At 39.6% G+C, this 20047-nt stretch overlaps 1 protein-coding gene and 1 long non-coding RNA gene across 4 annotated transcripts in view; both read left to right on the top strand.

Annotated features, from left to right (window-relative positions):
- The window catches only part of tenm1 (teneurin transmembrane protein 1), a 242043-nt gene that overhangs the window by 55654 nt on the left and 166342 nt on the right, over nucleotides 1–20047 (top strand). The gene's annotated exons all lie outside the window — the stretch shown is intronic.
- On the top strand, nucleotides 13005–14552 carry LOC147168243 (uncharacterized). Its single transcript, XR_015095990.1, has 2 exons — nucleotides 13005–13821; nucleotides 14259–14552. It is a non-coding gene; the product is annotated as an uncharacterized LOC147168243 (long non-coding RNA).

Genomic DNA, 20047 nt, shown 5'->3' with positions numbered 1-20047 from the left:
AGGCTTAGGGGCTGTGTGCGTGTGTGTGTGGGTGTGCGGCACACTCTTCTACGAAATGAGTGGCCATTAACGCTGAAAGAGATGTAAGCGACAGGAGACGATACGCCACAAACAAAACAAAGGAAGCACGATTTTTCGGCATCACACATTTTCTCTCTGATCGAGCTTGAACAAACTAGCGGCCACAAAAATGTGTCGGACTTGCTGCCGGTGAGTCTGGCTCATTTAAAACATAATGGCAAAATAGCAGTCAAAGTTGGGGAATGCATGTCATTTTAATTGGCGCTCTTGAAATACCTGTATATAGACGCTCAATAAATGCATTAAGTATCAAGCGTTCCAAAACATCTACTGTATCATTTTTAACATAAAAAAAAAAATCTTTATTAGTCCCACATTGGGGAAATGTGCATAAGTACAATAATACATAACATTAGATTGTTGGCTGAACCTATTTCATCATCAAACGTTTCCTCTTCACCATCGCAAAAAAAAAAAAAAAAAAAAAAAAAGCAAAGCTCACTTAAATCTTTTAGATGCTCAGTGAGCTGGAACGCCACAAGGTTTGCTGAGGTCTTGTGTGACGTCATACATTATTACTGTTCAAGCGCCTCTGTTTAACCTCCAAGGCAATTATTTCATATATTTATACATTTTGCTAATAGGTGAATTTGTCCGCAGCAAATCGTTTTCTTGGTATTTTTGTATTTCTCGGTCCTCTCGCGTCACGCAACACTTCCAAGTATCGTCAGCAAAGTACTCCAGCCACCTGGAGTGAATGTGAATAAACAGATTGCATGTACATCTCACACTTTCAAAAGACAATAGCACCAAACATATCACCTATCCAGCCATGTTGTTACAAAGCTTCATGTGTGAACATACCTCTTATTTTTTTATCATCTTCTTGTTCAAATCTGCCCAATTGCCACTTGTACAGATATGAGAGAGCTGAGTGGGATGCTCGGAAATCAATGTATGTTTGAAGATGAAAAGAAGAATGGGCCAGGTTAGCCCACAGGTCAGGGGTGAATTGTGGGGTATTGACTTTTCCCTTTAAGAAAGGCACATTGAGAAAACACATCTAAAAGCATGTTATTGACAAGTCAGGACAAACTTTGAAGTCCAGTGATGTGGACAGAAACTTTATTATTCGTCATTCAATCATTTTCTATACCGCTCCTTCTCATTAGGGTCACAGGTGAGCTGGATCCTATTCCAGCTAGCATCAGACAAGAGACGGGTTCAACTGGTCACTGGGCACATATAGACAGAAACACATTCACACTCACACACATATGGAACATTTTGAGTCTTCAGTACCATGTATGTTTTTGGAATGTGTAAAGAAGCTGCAGTACCTCAGAGCTGTGTACTAACCATTCCTCCACTAATGCCGTCACTTTATTACCCTTTGAGTGGAAATTCATTCTCAGTCAATATGAATACGCGGAACACTTTCAAAATGGAGTCATAAAGGTTTAAAGAGTGCCCTGATATTTAAAGAGGACTCATCACTTGTAAAAAAAAGAAAAAAGGATCCTATCAAGACAGGACTTGAGTAGGATTTCACACCAAAAAAGGATGCACCGTGGCTAATCAGAATACTTCAGAATTGTATAGATTGCTTGGGCAAAACGTTTTGAGGAACGTATGTCACTAATACTATGCACAGCACCAATTTGATATAAAATAATTGACAAATTATAGCCACCACAAGTAAATTTGTAAAAACATATATTGGGGTGGCAATAGCTAATTAGTAGTAGTTGTGCTACCGTTGAATTGCCCTTGAGCAAGGCACCAGCTGAAATGGTGCAGCACTCTTAGTGCACCACTTTTGCTCTGAACCTCTCCTATACAGTATGCATAGTGTGCAATACAAAGTATATATCAGTGTGTGAATACCTTAAGGACATATCATGAGTATATTAAATAAATAAATAAAAGCAAACGAGCCTTTTTACAGCAGTCAGTATGACTTGTAAAACCTTAACTGTTCAACCTTTGCACTGCAGGTTTACACAAATGAATACAAAATCAATGGCCACATAACTTTGTAGGGGAATGGTGCATGAAGGAAAAACCTATTACATTTCAGCAACCAATTATATTTCAATCCATTTTGGTGATGATCTGGAAATAGGTGCATTATTTTTTTTTACTATAAGGGTCAACATAGTAACAGCAGAATTGCCCAAACCCATCTGTGCTCTACTTAGTGGCCTTCTACTTATACTGTATGTAATCATTATGGCAAAAACAACAACAAAGTTGAATGGTAACCTATGGTTTTCACAGAGCACTGTATGTCATCAACAAAAGCATGTGACCTAAAACCGCGACTACATTAAAATAAATGAAAATGTGTTTTTTTGCAAAGTTAAATATCACAAGGTCACTGTTGGTTCATTTGATCACAGTTAGTCTTATTAATTTATTTAATCGTTGTGGAAATAAAAAAAATGTTGTTAAAAATAATAATAATATCCTGGATTGGCTGGCAACCAGTTCAACGTGTACCCCTCCTATTGTCCGAAGACAGCTTGGATAGGCTCCAGCACCCCCTTGTGAGGAATAAGCGGTTCAGAAAATGGATGAATGGTTATTAAAACTACCTATTACCTAATACTTAAAACCTATACCTAAACTACTAAAAATAATGCACATATTTTAATTGGGCAGCATGGTTGGGAAGTGGTGAGTGTATCTGCCTCATTGTCGGTTCAAATCTTGCCTCAGACCTCTGAAGTTTGCATTTCCTGAAATTTAGGTAGACGCATGCGGGGGGACGGTCAAGGTTGTGTGCCATAATCAGTTGTAAGAATGCAATCACTCTACGAGAATGCTGTGAAAATAGAGAACGTTCAGGCTTGTTTGGCCTCCAAGAGCTGCGAGCAGTCTGTCATTTCACATTAAGTAGCCTAGCATTGCTGCTTTCATGGTTCCAGTCCTCCCTGGACAGAAAATTATATATTTATGTATAGAACAGTGATGGGAGCCAGACTTGCTTGTCGGTTCACCTGACATTATACCTGTAGTCGGGCTGTATTAAATTTCTAACAATGCATTTCCATTATCTGGCATGTGCCACTCTTGTCAACCAAACTGTTTCTATGACCTGGTGATGAAGGGGATTTTTTTTTTTTTACAATTTCCTCTCCATGCATGGCACACAAACATGCAGACAATACAAATACAAATAAACACCCATGGAATTGATAGCTTTATTATACTCTGTCAAGAAAAACAAAACAAAACAAAAACAGTCACATTTGATTAAATCTGTCGCATTTGAAAATAAACCCCACCCTTCAACTTTTTTCCACTCCACTTATCCAGTTGGTATGCCTGGGTCTGCTCACTTAGGCGAGTCTGAAACGCCACCAAATACACGTTTCTGTCACAAGCTGCGTGTCAGCTTTTCTTTTTTTTTTTTTTACATGCACAAGGAAAATGGGGAAAGAACGGATAATTCTGACAGTAGGAATCAGTCCGGGCACTTCTTAAATGTTTTACCGCCTTAATGGGCCTCCAGAAATAGATGCAGTGCTAATGTCCTCTGACTCTAGAAATAGGGGGCAGAATGTGTCTGTGTGTAGTTGTGTGGTTGGAAGTCGTGCACATGTCCGATAGTGTGTGTGGCTGCTCATGTGTGTGATTCAAATGGGCTTAAGTGAAGGATTCTCACATGCAAATGAAGCCACTTAAATCTGGGACCCTTTTTCCCCTCTATCTCAAAGGACACCCTATTCTCTATTTAGAGCAACACTTTGACATCAGCTGGATGGAGGCAAAGCCCAGTAGGGCTTTCGTCTTGAGTGGCGCACTATGCACCATAAGATTTGCCTTATATAATATCCCACATCCTTTAAGATTTCTACAGCAAATCTTCAACAAGCTCCTTTCGGATACAGACACTCAACATAAACCATCGCCCAGCTTGAGCATTAAGCATTGAAGAAGTACTCAATACTGTGGGATTCCTGGCATTTGGAGCTTCCAGATAGCATTTGCCGCTTTAGAACATTTAACCATCTCCCAGCATGGTTCCTCTTCTCCAGACAGACTGTGATTATCGATCCCTGCGCTCGCTGTATCCTTACCCCTCAGACAATCCATACAAAATGTATTAGCAGTGGAGAGAGCTACAATGTCCTCTGCAGCTTATCATATTATGGCCACAAAGAGCGGTATTTGTAAAGAAGCAACCTATTTTCAGGGCAAGTGTGAATGGCCATTCTTGGAAAATGGTACTGCAATCTTTAATAATGGTTCGCAAAGCCAAACTGTAATAGATGACCATTCAGGTTAATCGGAAAACATTGTGGTCTAAAGTGCATGGTTAAATATGTGAACATAGGCACCCAAGTTTTGTTTTTCTTTTTAAGTTGGCAAATTGGCAAAAAAGAGGGAATGACTGATTGTTGAGTGGGACAATCAAACGCTCTGATGCTAATAGCGCTCAGGCCTGCCAGTATAGTGAAATGATTGCAATATACGATATATAAAGCTTTAGATGGTGCCCGCTGCCTGACTGATGTGATTGCTGCCTTTATTCACAAGGGAGCAGAGGATAGAAATCAGCCCTGAGCTAACTGGAAGGACTTTTGGGACCTTTGATATTGGTTTGAGGGAGCAATGGAGAAACCTCATCAAATAAACTTTGGATTTGTGTCTTCATCACGAGAAAGAAAAATGTTCGTTAATGACCACTGCCACCAAGGCTATATTTTCATCGATGTGGATTCATTGGTTTGTTTGGCAAGACATAAGGGACTCACTGAATGGATTACAGTACATAGATTCAACTCAACTAAATTGTAGGGATGGGTGACTGATACCAGGTATTGTATCGGCCTTCTTTCAATGTATCGGTCCTCGTGAATGCAACCGATAACAGAATCAAGAAGAAGAAATGATAAATTAGAAGAATATAAAATTGCCATTAATTTCATGCAATTTAAGGAAATGTGTTATATTGGGATATATAGTTATTTAAAAAAAAAAATACATGTCAGTTTTTTAAGGGGAAATTTTATATATTAAAATAACTAGTGGTATCGGTAGCTGGTATTGATGACTAACAAAAGTTGAGAAATCGTACGGGTATCATCAATTAAAAAAAAAGTGGTATCAAACATCCCCACAATACATTTACATGCACAATTTATTAGGGAAAAAAACAATGAGAACATTTTAAAAAAAGAGATATATATCTCTATATGGCATTTTTCCTTAAAGGGACAGTAACGTGAAAAATCTACTTTTTGGAGCTTTTAGCCATGTTCAAATTCCTCACAAAAAACATCACCAAAGTGGTGTTTTCTTTCATTTTCCCCTCTATGAGAAATTCTAGGTCATTCTGCTCTCCAATCACCAGCCCCTCCCAACCCGAAAAAACCAGTGCATACTGACTCTATGATGTCATCAGGTGCGGACTCACCCCAGCACCGCCTCTGCGGAATAAACACACGTCCACTTTCTCTGAGACCTCCATGCTCGCTTGATAGTGATAAAAGTAGCCTTTATCAGTAAACATTCTGTCCAAATGAATTCAAAGCAACCAATTATCCTACACATTTGCAATGCCAAAGAGCAATGACAATTGTCCGTCTTAAATTCCTAGGTTCTGTAATTGCTGACACTTGTGTAAACTACAAGTAAAATATCTGCGCTGTTTAGCCTAACTGAATGGTGTAGTGGTTACAGCGCTCACCCTGGAAGCAGAAGGTGCTGGGTTTGCGACCCGCTCAGGTTTTTTTTTTCATTCTCTCCTCCACTACAATTTACTGCGGCAAAGGAGCCGTTTTGTTTCAAATGTTTATTGAATAATTGAACATCCATCCAATTTCCACATTTAAAGAAGATGCGGTTGTACTGCAAGGGCTTGCCAGTCTTGCATGGCCACTCAGAGGAGTGCTCGAACGCAGCGCTCCAGAGTTTTGTGGGCAAAAACACGAGGAGAAGCGGGGTTTCACTGAACCTGGTGTTTTACGTCCACGTTAGAAAAATAGCCAGCAAAATACCTAATATTTCATAAAGAAATGAATCACCATGGTGTCAAAGATAATATTGAATCATTATATTCCCATAGTTAATTGTGGAAGGGCTTAAAATATCGTGATACATACCCTTTAAAATAGCATGAAATCAATGTCAATTTTCTAGTTCCTGATCAACTGATACTGGTATCGGTCGCCATTGCGAGTACCGATATCTTCAAATAAAGCCGGTATGGGCCAGAATACTCGATAATATCTTCAAATAAAGCCGGTATGGGCCAGAATACCCGATACCTAGTATCAGTTCTCGCCCATCCCTAATGTATAGTACTGTGGAATTTCAGGCGATACATGTTAAAGATCATATTTCTGATTGAGGTCTCCATGTGTGTGTGTGTGCACAAGCAATAACTTGAATCCTGACAAATCCTCAGTGTGAGCTTGTGTGCGCAGGCCACATTTTCCTGTATAGTTGATAGTCGGTTGTTCGCTCTTCTGACAGACGGATTCATTAAATCATGCCGCAGTGGTAACCTGCCGTGACAGGACGCCATTGCCTCCTTGGAATTCCTCAATCAGAGTCTCTCATGCGATTAACGAGGAAGTAAACACGCTAAATTGTCTGTTGGAGGAGAAACGAAGAGGCTGTCTCAATTCAGCATGTCATGAGTGATGTCCACTGGAGTTTGTTAAACACAAGGTGGAACACCGTGTTCTTTTTTTCTTCCATCAAAAGAAACTGTGCCTGCCTTTGGTCAACATTAAACACGATATATTTTTCCCCATTGTAATACAGTCGAAGATCTCGACACATAACATTCTATGTACAGTATGTGAGATATTGATGACCTATTCTGTGTGAATATTCAGGAGCTGAGTAATTTGTCACGAAAATGCTCTGTACATAAATTGGAATGACAAGGACAAATTTGGATTTACAGGGTTAGTATATTCCTTTTGCCGATCCGAACGAGCGTCATGTAAACAGTTCAATCGGAATAGCCAGGCTGTGTCAAGTATGCACATGCTGTGTTGTGAGGTAAATGCATTGTGATGTCACTGTAGCAGCGTTACCAAGAGTAAGTACTTATGAAATACTTATAACTTGATAAAAACCCAAATGTTGCTTTAATAAAAGTTTCAAAACTATCACAACTACTGTGCTAAGTATATGAATGAACTCCATCTAGATGAACCACATGATGTTTACGTCTATTTCTGATTAACGTAGTGGAGCATGTAACAGGCAGATCGGAGTAGATCATGTCACATGTAAACAGGTGATGAGAAATCTCCACTTAGAATGATTTCAATTGTAATGACCAAAAAATCTCCATGTAAACCTGGATTGTGAATGCACGTTTTGTCTATAAGTGATTTGCCACATAAACAGTGGAGATTTTGTGCAAAACTCCAGTAATATAATTTTAAACTTGATTTATTTATGTTTAGAAATTTACACCACAAAAGTGATTTTCAAGTACCAATAAAACATCCTCTTGGTTTTGGTTGATAATTTCCCGCAGGTTAATTTGAGTTGGCGATTTGGGAAATATTTATTGTTTTTTGGGTTTTGCGTTAGCATAGATCCTGTAGATGGCAACCACTCGTAAACACAAATCATTTTAAATGCTTTGCTTGTCTTCAATGGCTATCAAAGCGGATGAACTTGGGGACATGTCCGAAGCCATGCTTAAATTTATTGATATGAATATTTTAGTAGTCTTGATTCTAGGTTTTTCATTTCGAAAATAGCAAAGGATTTTAAAGCTCTGAGTAACAATGTTAGGGTGTGCAATAATAATGCATCTAATAAAAAATGTTGCTTTTGTTTGTTGCTGTGAATCTGCCTGCAAGTACAGGCCGAGTTTGCCTTGCAGCTGCTTGCATTGAAAACACAGAGTCGATTTTAAAGGGGTGTTTAGCTTTGGGAATGATGGCGCTGCGTGTTCCTTTTAAGGCTATTTTAAGATGAAGACCTGCAGGTTGTGTCGGTGTGTGAGTGTAGGATGTGTGCGTGTCAGGGTTGTGTTTTAATTAGAGAGACAGGAGTGTGTCCTTGGGCTGGCGCATAGGGTCAGGAGAACCTGTGAGTCCTGGGACAAGGCTGGCAAGCCTGCTAAACACCCATTACTCAGATGTGTAGTTGCACTTAATAGTGCACACGCACCTTCACACCCATGCACGCACGTTTTGGCTCTCTTCCTGTTGGCCGCTGATACCATGGTAAGCATCTCCATGTGTTCCGAGGCCATCTCTCATCGCTGAAAGCAAAATTACAGCTGGCACTGCTCTGGGGAGATGAAGAAAGGGAGAGGTGGAGTGGAAAGAGCCATTTGAGAATAAGGTTTGGGGGATTGAAAGGAGAAAAGGTTGAGAGGGGAGAGAGAGGCAGAATCTGACATTTATGTGCCTGGCCAGGAGAAAATGCCACTTCAGCCTGGCATCTTTTTTCATAGTGTGCTGCTCTCTCCAGCCTTGCCTTGACCCAAAGCTTACATCTGACACCTCACGCAACCTTCCTTTGGTCACTCTTGTTCTCATTTCCCTGCATCAGCCTTCCCATTTTCATATGTCTGCCATATGACCTCTGGCTTTCATTCAGCCATCTCGTCCCCTGCTTGTATTCATTTCCATATCACAGACCTTCACCTATGCCACATCACACCCAACTGTCGTCAGCTTTCCTCTTTGATTCTGCTGTCTGAATCTCGCTTCACCTCATACCTGTATTTGCAAAACTCGCTCCCTCCCTCCATAGCTAATCTCCTCCCTAGCCTCCCCGCTCACCTCCAGTGTGACTAGCCTAGGCCCCGACCGATGATGGAACTCATAAAGCCTCCCAGATGAGGTGATAGCTAATGGCTGTTGAATAATGCATAGCAGGCAGGATTTAGAGAGCCCAGTCTATTAGCCTGACCAAATACTCTGGGCTTTTATTAAAGACCAACACTTACAATTACAAACTACATTAAGGCCGGGGTCTTGTCTCATCCTCCTCTCCTGTATTCTGTCCCCGACTCCCGTCTCTCCAGTCCTCGCTAAGGCTAGCTATATATTTTTTCTTTTAGAAGGGATTTATTGCCTTTAGCCAACTGATCAATTTAAAAAGGGTCACTGATGATCTTTTTGTAGGTTTTCGATCTTTTTTTTTCTCTCACACTGTTCTGTCAAGGGTTAGTGGTCGTTTTACTCCCTGTTAAAGTCACAGAAAGGAACGGGTGAGGTGGAGGACAGTATCACATTTTCTCTGTGGGCGGCTGGTATGAAAATGAAGGTTGTTAGTTTTCCCCTCTGCTCTTAATTAATAGTGTCAGGTGTGTGTGTGTGTGTGTGTCTTGCCCTGAAGTATTTGCATGTGTACGGGAATAATATTTGGTCAGTGAACGAGCATTTAATTCAACAAATTAAATTAAGCTTAAAGTTCAAACCCTCAAAATCTTGACAATAATATCTTCTATGCAAGCCTCACTAGTCTAAAAATGATATTCTGGTTAATATTGCGTTAGTGGAATATGATTCAAGCAGCAAAATCCAGCAGTTTTTATTATTATTAGAAGGCGGCCATTTTGCCTGTCGACTGAAGATGGCATCACAGTTGCAAGGAAATGACCAATCACAGCTCACCTATTTTTTTGAAGCTGAGTGGTGATTGGTTGTTGCCTGAGACCTGAGCAACTGTGATGCCATCTTCAGTCGACATTTAGTGGCAAAATGGCCGCCCCGTGAGATGGATAAAAATGGCTGGATTTTGTCATGTTTCATGTTTATGTCATGTTTCATGTCATGTTTAGATCAAATGTAACATATTATTGTCAAGAAATGTTTGAGGTTGACTTCCCTTTTAAAGCTACTGAATGCAGAAAATTACATGTTGAATTGCTACTCCCACCTGCATTAGTATCCAGTGTGACCAGCTATGGTCTTAATCTACTAATTAGAAGATGTTTCAGTCATAAATTGTTAAATAAAAAGGGTATTGTAAAGATATTTTGGGGTTAATTGTTACAAAGACAGCTTTAAGCATCCAATCAATAACTCCCAGCGAGGCAGTGTTTTTTCTTTGTCGTCACTTTGCTGTTGGCCTCTCGCGCCATCCTAGCAACAAACGAAAGGGAGTTTGCAAACTTGCCAGACCTGACATATATGAACTAGTTTATCACTAGCAAGGAGGATAGTACAACACAACAAGGGATGGATTTAAAATGGGACTAAAGACAAAAAACTAACCAAACCATCCTGTGCTCTGCTGTTGTCCAGGGTACAGCGCGGGATCATGGAGCTTTGAGTAAGTTATATTAAACTAAAAAGAAAAACCTTTCTGTGGGTTGATACGCTGCGTCAACACACCGGTGTATGTTGGACTTCGATGCGTTTGAGTGAGATAAGAGAATATGGCTTTGTTAATGTATGACAAAGATAGAGTGCTATAAAAGTGTACTATAGTTATGTTTTCAAGGAATTGAAAAATGTATAAACATTTTTTTTGGGGCTGTTGAATCCATTAGTAAAAATGTTTTAGATGGAAGATGTATGATTTTAATGTCCTCAGAATTTCCAGAACTTCTTTCTTGCGTGTTAAAGATTACTAAAATCTACTGGAATGTATTAATGGCTGTTAAACGGCCATATACAGCAGTTGTGTTTTCATTTAGTCGCTGTCTAAACATTATTTTACCTGGATCTATAAGTGCAGACTTGACTGTCTCTGTGTATTGACCTGTCCTTTAATTTTGAGTTTGCTAGATAAGGTCTCATCTTTCATTTGCATAATAGACTGTGGCGTGTGCAAATTTTGATGTTTGCATGGTTAGGTCACTGTATGGAACTATATGTTTAATTTTGTTCTCTGTAATGAGACTTCAGTCATTAACATCAACAGGATTTCCTCTTATGTAATTGCGAGGCTTATTTTTTATTACATTTTTTACATTTTCTAACAGTAAAACTTAACACATATGAGGTAAAGTAGAGCCAATTAGATTGCTGGCAGATGGTTTGACACAAGAATGTGTCAACTTTTAACCTCTCCCTATGCTCATGCATAATCTTATTAAATCAAGCGTACAAACCGAAACTAGTATTAGGTCTCTTCCAAACATAAGTTAGCACAACAACAAAGACAATTCAGCACAAACAACACTCTTTGATCCGGATTTGAGATATAATCTGACTTTTGCATCGCGCCTGCACACCATGATCACAACCATACAAAAACACACACATGCACTCGCACACATAGGACCCTCACCTTGAAAAAAAAACTGTTAAGATGACCTAGTAGACCAAATTGTCTGTTCAAATGTGGAACCCATGATGGTAAAGTCCGTTTTACATGCCTAACCCATGCCTAACTATGATGTAAATAACTCATTAACATCAGCATGTTGTAACTTTTACATGGACAAGGCAACATTATGAATGTTGTCCATGTTTAAAAAAGATCACCACTATACTGTAAAAGAAAAAAAAATGCATAATTAAAAATACAGAATTTTGTTGGGGCCACATTCAGTCACTTGCATATTTTTATTTATTTGTTTATTTTCATCTGGGCTTGGGACCGACTGTGGCTGGTATAGGAGCACCGTCTGGGAATCAAACCCCCACCATTTGCATGAAAGGCAGCCGCATGTTACACTGCATCACTAGTGCCAAAAATATAAATATGCGTGCGTGTGTACGATGCTTCAAGAAAATAAACACTCTTTGTTGTGCCACATGCACCTTCGCCAGCACTGCTACTTTGTGGTCTGCCAAGAGTTGCTGATGTTTATTTGGTCTGACCTCTTGGTTTCCCTTCTGGCAAGCGAGTTACTCAATGGCCAGCACTATATATAGTAATGCTTGAAATGTCGCCGACCTTTAAAATAATCATTTTGTTTGAAATCACATTATTTGAAGCTTAATGTCAAGTCAAATGTATTTAAAAGAACAATGCACAACTTTAATATAGTGTAATAGTACATCAGAAAGTCACTGCACGCAGTGACAGATGGATATAAAATTATTTGAATAAAAATAAAATGTGTTTTCAGTTGTTTCTTGAACCCTACATTTTCACAGTAGAAATACATGCTATATTTTATACTGTAGTGCTATATTTTTTAACTGCAACAAGCAGCCTAATTCATTAAACTAATTTAAGCCATAAGCAGTTTTATTTTTTTTTTCCAATAATGGAATATTGTATCGTATTAATCAACATCCATGTTTTATTTTTTTTTAATCATGGGCCATCATACAGTATGAATTCATGCTTGTTTGAGTGACTTCACTAACTGATTTTCTCATTTCCACCTATAGGAAAATAAGACAACAAATATTATGCTTACATAAATTGGAGAGTATGTTTTGTGTTGAGTGCAAGCAGCAGGAGGTAATTGCGATAATCATAGTTATATCAGGCAGGATGTAACGTCTGAATAGATTTCTGCAGTAGCCTACTGACAGAAAAATAACATTATTCAAGCGTGTGTGTAAAAACGTAGACCTGTATTGAGACAGCAAAGGACTTTGCTAACGGTATTCCTCTGTCTCCCGGGAGACACAAGGAGCAGAGGGCAACTGCGGTCTGATGTGGGGCATCTGTTCCCACATTTGTTAAGCTTCGCCTGGTGTGTGTGATTTAAAGATGGCGAGCAGGGTAGAGAAAGCGGGCCGACGGTGTGCTAAAGTGTGTGCGGGCTGGCGTTGTGATAGGTGCAGTTGGTGGAGTGGAACGGCAAGGTGTTGTTGCAATAGAGGGCAAGTGCAGACTTGTCATTGGACTGTGTTAAAGTTGACCCAGGGCGTTGCCTGCGTTCACCTCATTGACCACAAGATGGCTACCAGGCGAGTCTGCAGGTGGTACTAAAGATACAACTCTTTCTGTTTTCTCTCTGCTATCATCAGTTTCTATTAATGTCCAATCTGTTTTTGGCCGTTCCTCACATCTTCCCGCATTCAAACAGTCCTGCCTTTTTAACCACAATGTGCGTGTTCTCCAGGCATGTGATTTTTCCGCTAATTCGCGGAATTCCGCTTTTTTTATCTCCCCCCCAAAAAAAAAATCCGATTTCGTCTCTCTACAGCATTCCGTTTTAGTGTTTCCGCAACTGAAATGAAACCGATCTTGCGATTGGCGGAAGTCTCCGTGTTGACCAATAAGAGCGCTTGTTATAAAGGCATAGGAGTATGCCATTGTTTGTAGACCAATAAACGCGCTTGTTATAAAGGCATAGAGTATGCCATTGTTTGTTGAGCAATAAACGCGCTTGTTATAAAGGCATAGAGTATGCCATTGTTTGTTGACCAATAAACGCGCTTGTTATAAAGGTATAAGAGTATGCCGTTGTTCATTTCGCACACGTTTTTGCCGAGTGTTTAAAGAAAGATGTCCGTGATCGAACGCAAAGATGCTCCGCGAGTTAAGGAAATTGACAAACTCGTAAAAAACAAGTTTCGCTGGGACTGGTTAGAGAAGGATATATCGACAAATGTTGGAAAGAAGACTGTGACGAATTTGTTCAGTGACTTCATTCGGAAGATCGATCGTGCCGGGAAAGCGCTTTGCATTTGGTGCCGTGATACCATTGACTATGGCGGGAGAGGTTTCAAAGCTCTTGAAAGTCACGCAAAGAGCAAAAAACACGTAAAAGAACTCCAGTCAAGAACAACAAATTATTCCATCGCTGGAAGTTTTGGTGCCCAAACGAAAACTCCAAAACTTTATGGCCTCCATCCCTTATTGACATCACAATCGGGAGCGGTAATGGAGAGACGTGATCCACCCCAACAACCTGCACCAGTTGCTGATAGAGTCGTGAATTTTGAGGTAGGTGGTAAACTTTTCAAATTAATCGGAATCAAATTTTCGAAAATATTATAACGTAATAAAAATGGCCTTAACTATTTAACATGGTTAATCCACAAACTCAAATGAATGCTGCATGTTAGCACTTTCAGTTTTCAATATGTTGACTGTCTACAGTATGCAGTTAGTACAGAGATGATCGAAATGATTGTGTTTTTACCAGAGCTTGCTGCATGAGGTATTTTATGTTTTTGTTATGCATTATGTATTAAATTAAGAATGATTGATTAAATGATTTATTGCATGGTAAATATTATTTCCAATGGTTAAAGATAATTTATTATTTTGTAGCTAATTTGCAACGTTTTTTGTTACCATAATAAATACTCTGACATGTGAATGTGCATGCAAGTTTAGACTAAATCCTTTACTTTATTTACTTACTTTTTTATTAACAGGACACTCAAATGAGCAAGGCTGCCTCAAGAAGAACCATCAAAGCTGCACAGAAGCAGGCTAGAAAGACCCATTCCAAAGCAATGAAGTCTAGGAGGAAGTAGTGTTTGTGTCATGTGAATGGATTGTGCTCAAGAATGAACACTTGTATATTCCTGTAAATATGTTGAATGTTTTAATGAGCAAAAAATAGAAAAACATTATTTATGACATAAATAATTTTTGAATGTGACTGATTTTGAGTTGACTAAAACTGCAATTTTATATGGGATAGTTCAATATACATTGGAAATTTATGCTGTTGTTTTGTCTATTTCTTTGTCATCTGAGTGCATTGAAAGTACTTAAAATCACGGAAAACCCATGAGCTAAAGGGGGGCTTCGCCCCCCTGGCCCCCCCACCAGGGCGCTGCCCTGGACCTAGCTGGGTACCTGCGGCCCCCAGACCACCGGCTAAATTTTCAGATAATTTCACTTTGGTCAAATCACATGCCTGGTTCTCTAAATGCTTCAATTTACATACTGCAATCTCAGTGGGGTCATAACATGCATAATGTATGCTGTAATAAGCCTGAAGTAAGCCTCCGATGCCTGGTTAAGATAGGAAGAAGAATGTGTTCATCAGACTCATTTATAGCAGTGAAGAGCAGGACCCCGTCACAGATGACCTTTTTCTCCTTCAGTGGAGACTTACTGATCCAAGTTTAACACGGTCGCTGAGGGCAACTGACGGCGATCTGCAGGTGATTTGAGGTGAAATACGGGCGTGCGTCCTGATGTTGAATGCAGTGCTGTTGATTTGATTGGAACTATTGACTAGAGTAGCATCATATGGAGATAGCGTCTCTTGTGTGCCATCATTGACACAGAAAGCTTATAGTGCTCTGATTTATGACTACTGTGGAGAATTGAGTGCTTCATAAAGATTTGCCGCCGCCTGAGATTGAGTAATCAGTGAAGTGATCTGACTTTGGTGGATTACATTTCCAACGAGCTGCAACGTCAGTTTCAATGGCGTGACTTTGTCAGAGAATGCGCGCAGAAGGAGTTATAGTCCAACTCTGGCCCTTTGTCAAGGTCATATGGATTAGAAATGATTGGGTTTCCAATACTCTACTGGCGAGCTCCGCATGATGAATCATCACTCCATTCCAAATCGACACCAATTAAGAAGGTTTTGTTTATTCTGCTCTGGGACATGCTGTGGCTGTTCGCTTGGAACAAACATGCTCACCCCTTTCTCTTTTCGCAAGCGACACTTTGGTATTTACATGGATTAGCACACTGTGCCTCTGTGGTTTTGTGTCTTTCCATCTGCATGCTTCCTTATGCACTGTGGGGCTAGTATTTGTTTCAGACCCGATGATTTGCCTTGCATCCACACACTCGTGCGCGTCAGTGTTTACTCGTGTGCGATGTTGGCATGTGCGTGCCAACAGTCATGTCACTCACTGTTTACTGTGTAGTCCTGCTCTGTTTGTGCCAGTAGCTTCATGTCTAAAAGGCATGCTGTATGAAATGTGTGGTTGTGTAGCGCACTGCCAGACCACTGAATTCATTTGCATTCATTTCACTGCTTGTCTCTCCTCAGAGCCCATTCTAATTACCATCTCTCTCTCTCTCTCTCTCTCTCTCTCTCTCTCTCTCTCTCTCTCTCTCTCTCTCTCTCTTGTTGGTGAAGCATCTGTCAAGATTCCTTTCTCTCTTTTTAGCCTGCAAGGAATCTCTTCATATTGGTTTGTTTGCTGTCAAGCCTAGCTTACTTTCTACAGTTTTAGTGTTGGGAGTCACACACATTTTTGTGTGTGCATCTGAGTGAAAGCAATAATCCTTCATACTCTTTGTGTGCTGGTTGTGATTGCTTTGGGGTTGAGGGAGATGTAGCGTGTGTTCATCGGAGAGCAAGAGCAAGAGGGAAAGAGGAGACCATTGTGAAGCGTAGAAAATCTCAATACTCCAATGGCCGTGGTGATTTTTCACTTCTTGAGTCTTAACAATTTGCAGTTTCAAACAATTTGCATTATCCTCTTACTTTCGATGCAAATAAGCATCGATGCAACTAAATCAAATGCCACCAATGGCACTTAAGCTCATGTGTGTATAAATATACAAGACTATTCATGGGATACTTCATTCGGCACACTTGCACAACCTAAATGCGAAAATAAATGTGCATTTTGATTGACATGCAGGGAGAGAATTTTTTTTTTTACAATGTTTTTATTATTGCGGTTATTTGGTGAACAACTGCACCTTGTCAAACAGGTTTTCCTCACAATGAACCTCATCGCTAACAAATGTGGGGGAATGCTCGTACTCACAAGTCATTATTCACGACACATGCGTACCAGCCCGTTGTTCGCTCGACTGTGCGTATGTTGATAAATCAAAATTCATTCTAAATAGAAGTGTGCGGGCCTGTCCCCTAATTTGCATAACCCGCACCCATTTCCCTACCAAAAAGGCATCCGTTTGACGGATCTTAGCCAATATGCAGAGGTTAAAAAAACATTTGCGAGAGACGTTCTTTCTCAGTCTTTATCCTTTTTTCAAAAGGTTTGTATCAAAAAGTTTGTAACAACAGATTGCTGAAACACCTAAAAACATGATATTGATGTCAAGCATTTTTAATGAATCCCAAAACTAAATTCGAGGATGCTGTATGCAAAACACTGTCATGTTTGGTTTCTGTTTTTGGTTGTGTGTCTCCCTTGGTCTTGAGTGTAATCCTGCCCTTCCTCGTGTCAACCAATCCGTGCCCTCAGCCACTTGTGTCTTGCCCCAGGTGTGTCTTGTTGTGTCGTTAGTGTGTGTGTGTGTGTATATCGTCTCCTGTCTCCCCTCTGTCTGGGTTGGATCATTGTCGCTGTCACCACTGGTGTTTTGTTGTTACTTTGATTTTTGGTCTTTTCACAACTTTGTTAGTTTTGTTTATTTAGAGTTACCCAGTACCCCTGTTAGTGTTTCTGTTAAATAAATCGTGTTCAGTTTAACATGCATTTGGGTCCTCCGTGACAAACACGCAATGAACAAATAAATTATGAGGCAAAAATGTTAAAATAGATAGTAAGGGATAAGTGTATTATACAGTATATTGAATAAATGCATGTCATCAGCTCACAAGCAAGCCAGTGGCGACGTGTGCCGGTTTTTTGATGGTCATTTGTCACCTGTAAATTTGTGGAAATGTATATGTATATATATATATATATATAATGTGTGTGTGTGTGTGTGTGTCTGAACGATTTTTGAAAATAATCGAATTGTGCCTTTTTTCTTAAAAAAAATGCCATTGCGATTTGATTTGCGATTTCCCCTGTCTGTCTTTTGGTTCAAAATATACGGCTGAGTTAATCTTTTTAATATTTGACCGCTTGATAAATTTGTACGGATGTGTTTTAATTTGTCATGGCTCAAATAGTTTTGGATTTTATGTGTATTGTATTAAGCTTTTTCCTCCCCATAGACGTTCACTGTAGAGAAAAAGCTTAACGTGGCTTAATGTTAGAAAACTACAAGCAATCGCCACCAACACTCGCCAATCAAAATTCACGTGATTGGTCGCATTTTTTTTTCTTTCATTTTTTTTTTAGATTAAGCAATTCATCGTTCAGCCATGCATACAGTATGTATATTTGCAGATTTAAAAAAATCTATCTATCTACTGCATCTATGTAAATGATTTATTGTGAAAAAGAGGCAACTTAAAGTAGTAATAATAAAAATAAACATTGTCAATTTCCTTTTTGTGAAATATGGATTTTTAATTGTATTTTGGTGATGATTAAAATAGTCCGTGAGTGCAAGTGTGTTTCCGAAAAACTAATTTGGAGAATGTGGGCCCCTGCAGTTTGAGTGATGCTAAGCTTCTTGCTTTAGAACTTTGGTGCTCCACTCTAGAGGGTTCAACGCCTTCTCCGGGGAAAAGCTACTTTCAGAATCACCTGAAGCCTAAACATGATGGTGGAGTTGTTTTTGAAGATGGGGTTACAAACAAGCAATTACTCAAATGCACACACACTCACACACAGTCGTGCACACAGTAGAATTTGATATGGAAAAGCCAGATGACGCATGGCTCCTAATTATCATGCTCTGTATGAAAATTGATTGGGGGAGAGAGGAGGGAGCTGTGCATCCTCAGTTTCTTCATTTGAATTTTCAGGTTTTAATTGGACTATATGATTGTGTCACTTTGGTAAATGGAGATCCAGCCGTTTATCCCCATGTCTGCAGAGATGAATCAATGGCTGTTTTTATTCTAATTGCTCCCTCTAAGCCCCATGTCATCAATAGAATTATCAGTGTTTCTGCCAGCACTGTTATTACTAATGTTTTCATCTTCATTGTTGTTATTGTTATCACCGCCGCTGTTGTCAGGGAAATCATCTTCTGCAATGCCTTTTTCACCATGATCATTAGCAATATTACTCCCCGTTATCTTGCAAACATTATTATTTTTATCGATATCGTTATTGTTCGTGCCATCTTCATCAGCGACAATAAACTGAGCCATTCTAGAAATTACAATGTCTGATGAGATAACAAAGACAAATGATAACATACATACAACGGGTCAGTGAAAGTAAGATGATTCCTCAAGACGTAAAGGGAAGACAAAAGACAGCAACATCTAATTCTAGTTGTTTGACCTTTTTGTGGTTATATTTATTTTGTCCTAACACGCAGTGGAATAAAGTGTGGCAATTTAATGTGAGTCAGTTAAGAAGTTAGATAGATTATAAGGGAATTCTAAAGCTTTTATTTTTAGAGTTGGGTGGGTGATGTGGTTTTTGCTTGGATAGTTCAACATTAATGTTGATTTATTTATTTTTTAATACTAAGATTGCTTGTTAGACAGGAAGGGATGATTGTTTCATGTAAATAGTCTACACTTTACTGTACTGTGATATGTGACAGTAATGTTTCTTAGTTGCCTTTGCACTGACCAAATGGTATGAAGAAGAGAGCAGGGTGTTTGTTTGGGTGACTTGGATGGCCAAGTATTGACAATTCCCAAAATCCGGGCATTTCTGGTATTTCCTCAATGCAACACAATGTAAATATGTCCTTTACACGCTGACAACAACGGATTGTATTGCTCTTGCTCTATAGAGGTCAAACAACGTTTCATCACATTTTGAAATCAAAATAAGCATCACAGATCAAATTACTACGATCCAAAGTCCAATGCTTTGCAGATGGTTGGCGAGAGAGAGAGAGAGAGAGAGAGAGAGAGAGAGAGAGAGAGAGAGAGAGAGAGAGAGAGAGAGAGAGAGAGAGAGATGTACCTAATCATGCTGGAGGGCATGACCATTGTTCTTTTCCTTGCCCAATGTGATTTGTTTGCTGTACTTGCACTTAGCTTTAACAGCAAATGTGACTCTGTGTGTTCCGTGGCAGAAATGGCTTAATTTTAAATAACACCATTTTTATAAAAATGCAGTTTGAGTGCAATTTCAGGTCCACCTACTGTGATGCATGCCTAATGTGCCTAAATACCTGCTGTTACCCGTTCCTTTCCCCCCCACTAAATCACCAGGTCTTATTTTTTTTTCCTTCATATGTGTCCCTTATATAACCAAAAGCTGATGATTGCTGGGAAATATCTCATAAGAGACTTTCCATAGTCCTGCTTATGGAGGGCTAAATCCCAGAGGAACCTTAGGGCAAAAGATGCTCCACACTATCACGGATGTCTTCTGAAGCTATAATGGGCCCTCCCCCAGCCTCTATCTGCTACCCACAGAGTTGACTTGATGTTTCTGAACTCCAGGCTAACTGAAGAAAT

This window comes from Leptonotus elevatus, chromosome 9, assembly GCF_054856555.1.
Source record: "Leptonotus elevatus isolate MCC_2025b chromosome 9, RoL_Lele_1.0, whole genome shotgun sequence".
Taxonomy (NCBI): Eukaryota; Metazoa; Chordata; class Actinopteri; order Syngnathiformes; family Syngnathidae; genus Leptonotus; species Leptonotus elevatus.
The sequence above is the reverse complement of the archived record's forward strand: the minus strand, read 5'-3'. Positions and strand labels throughout refer to the sequence as shown.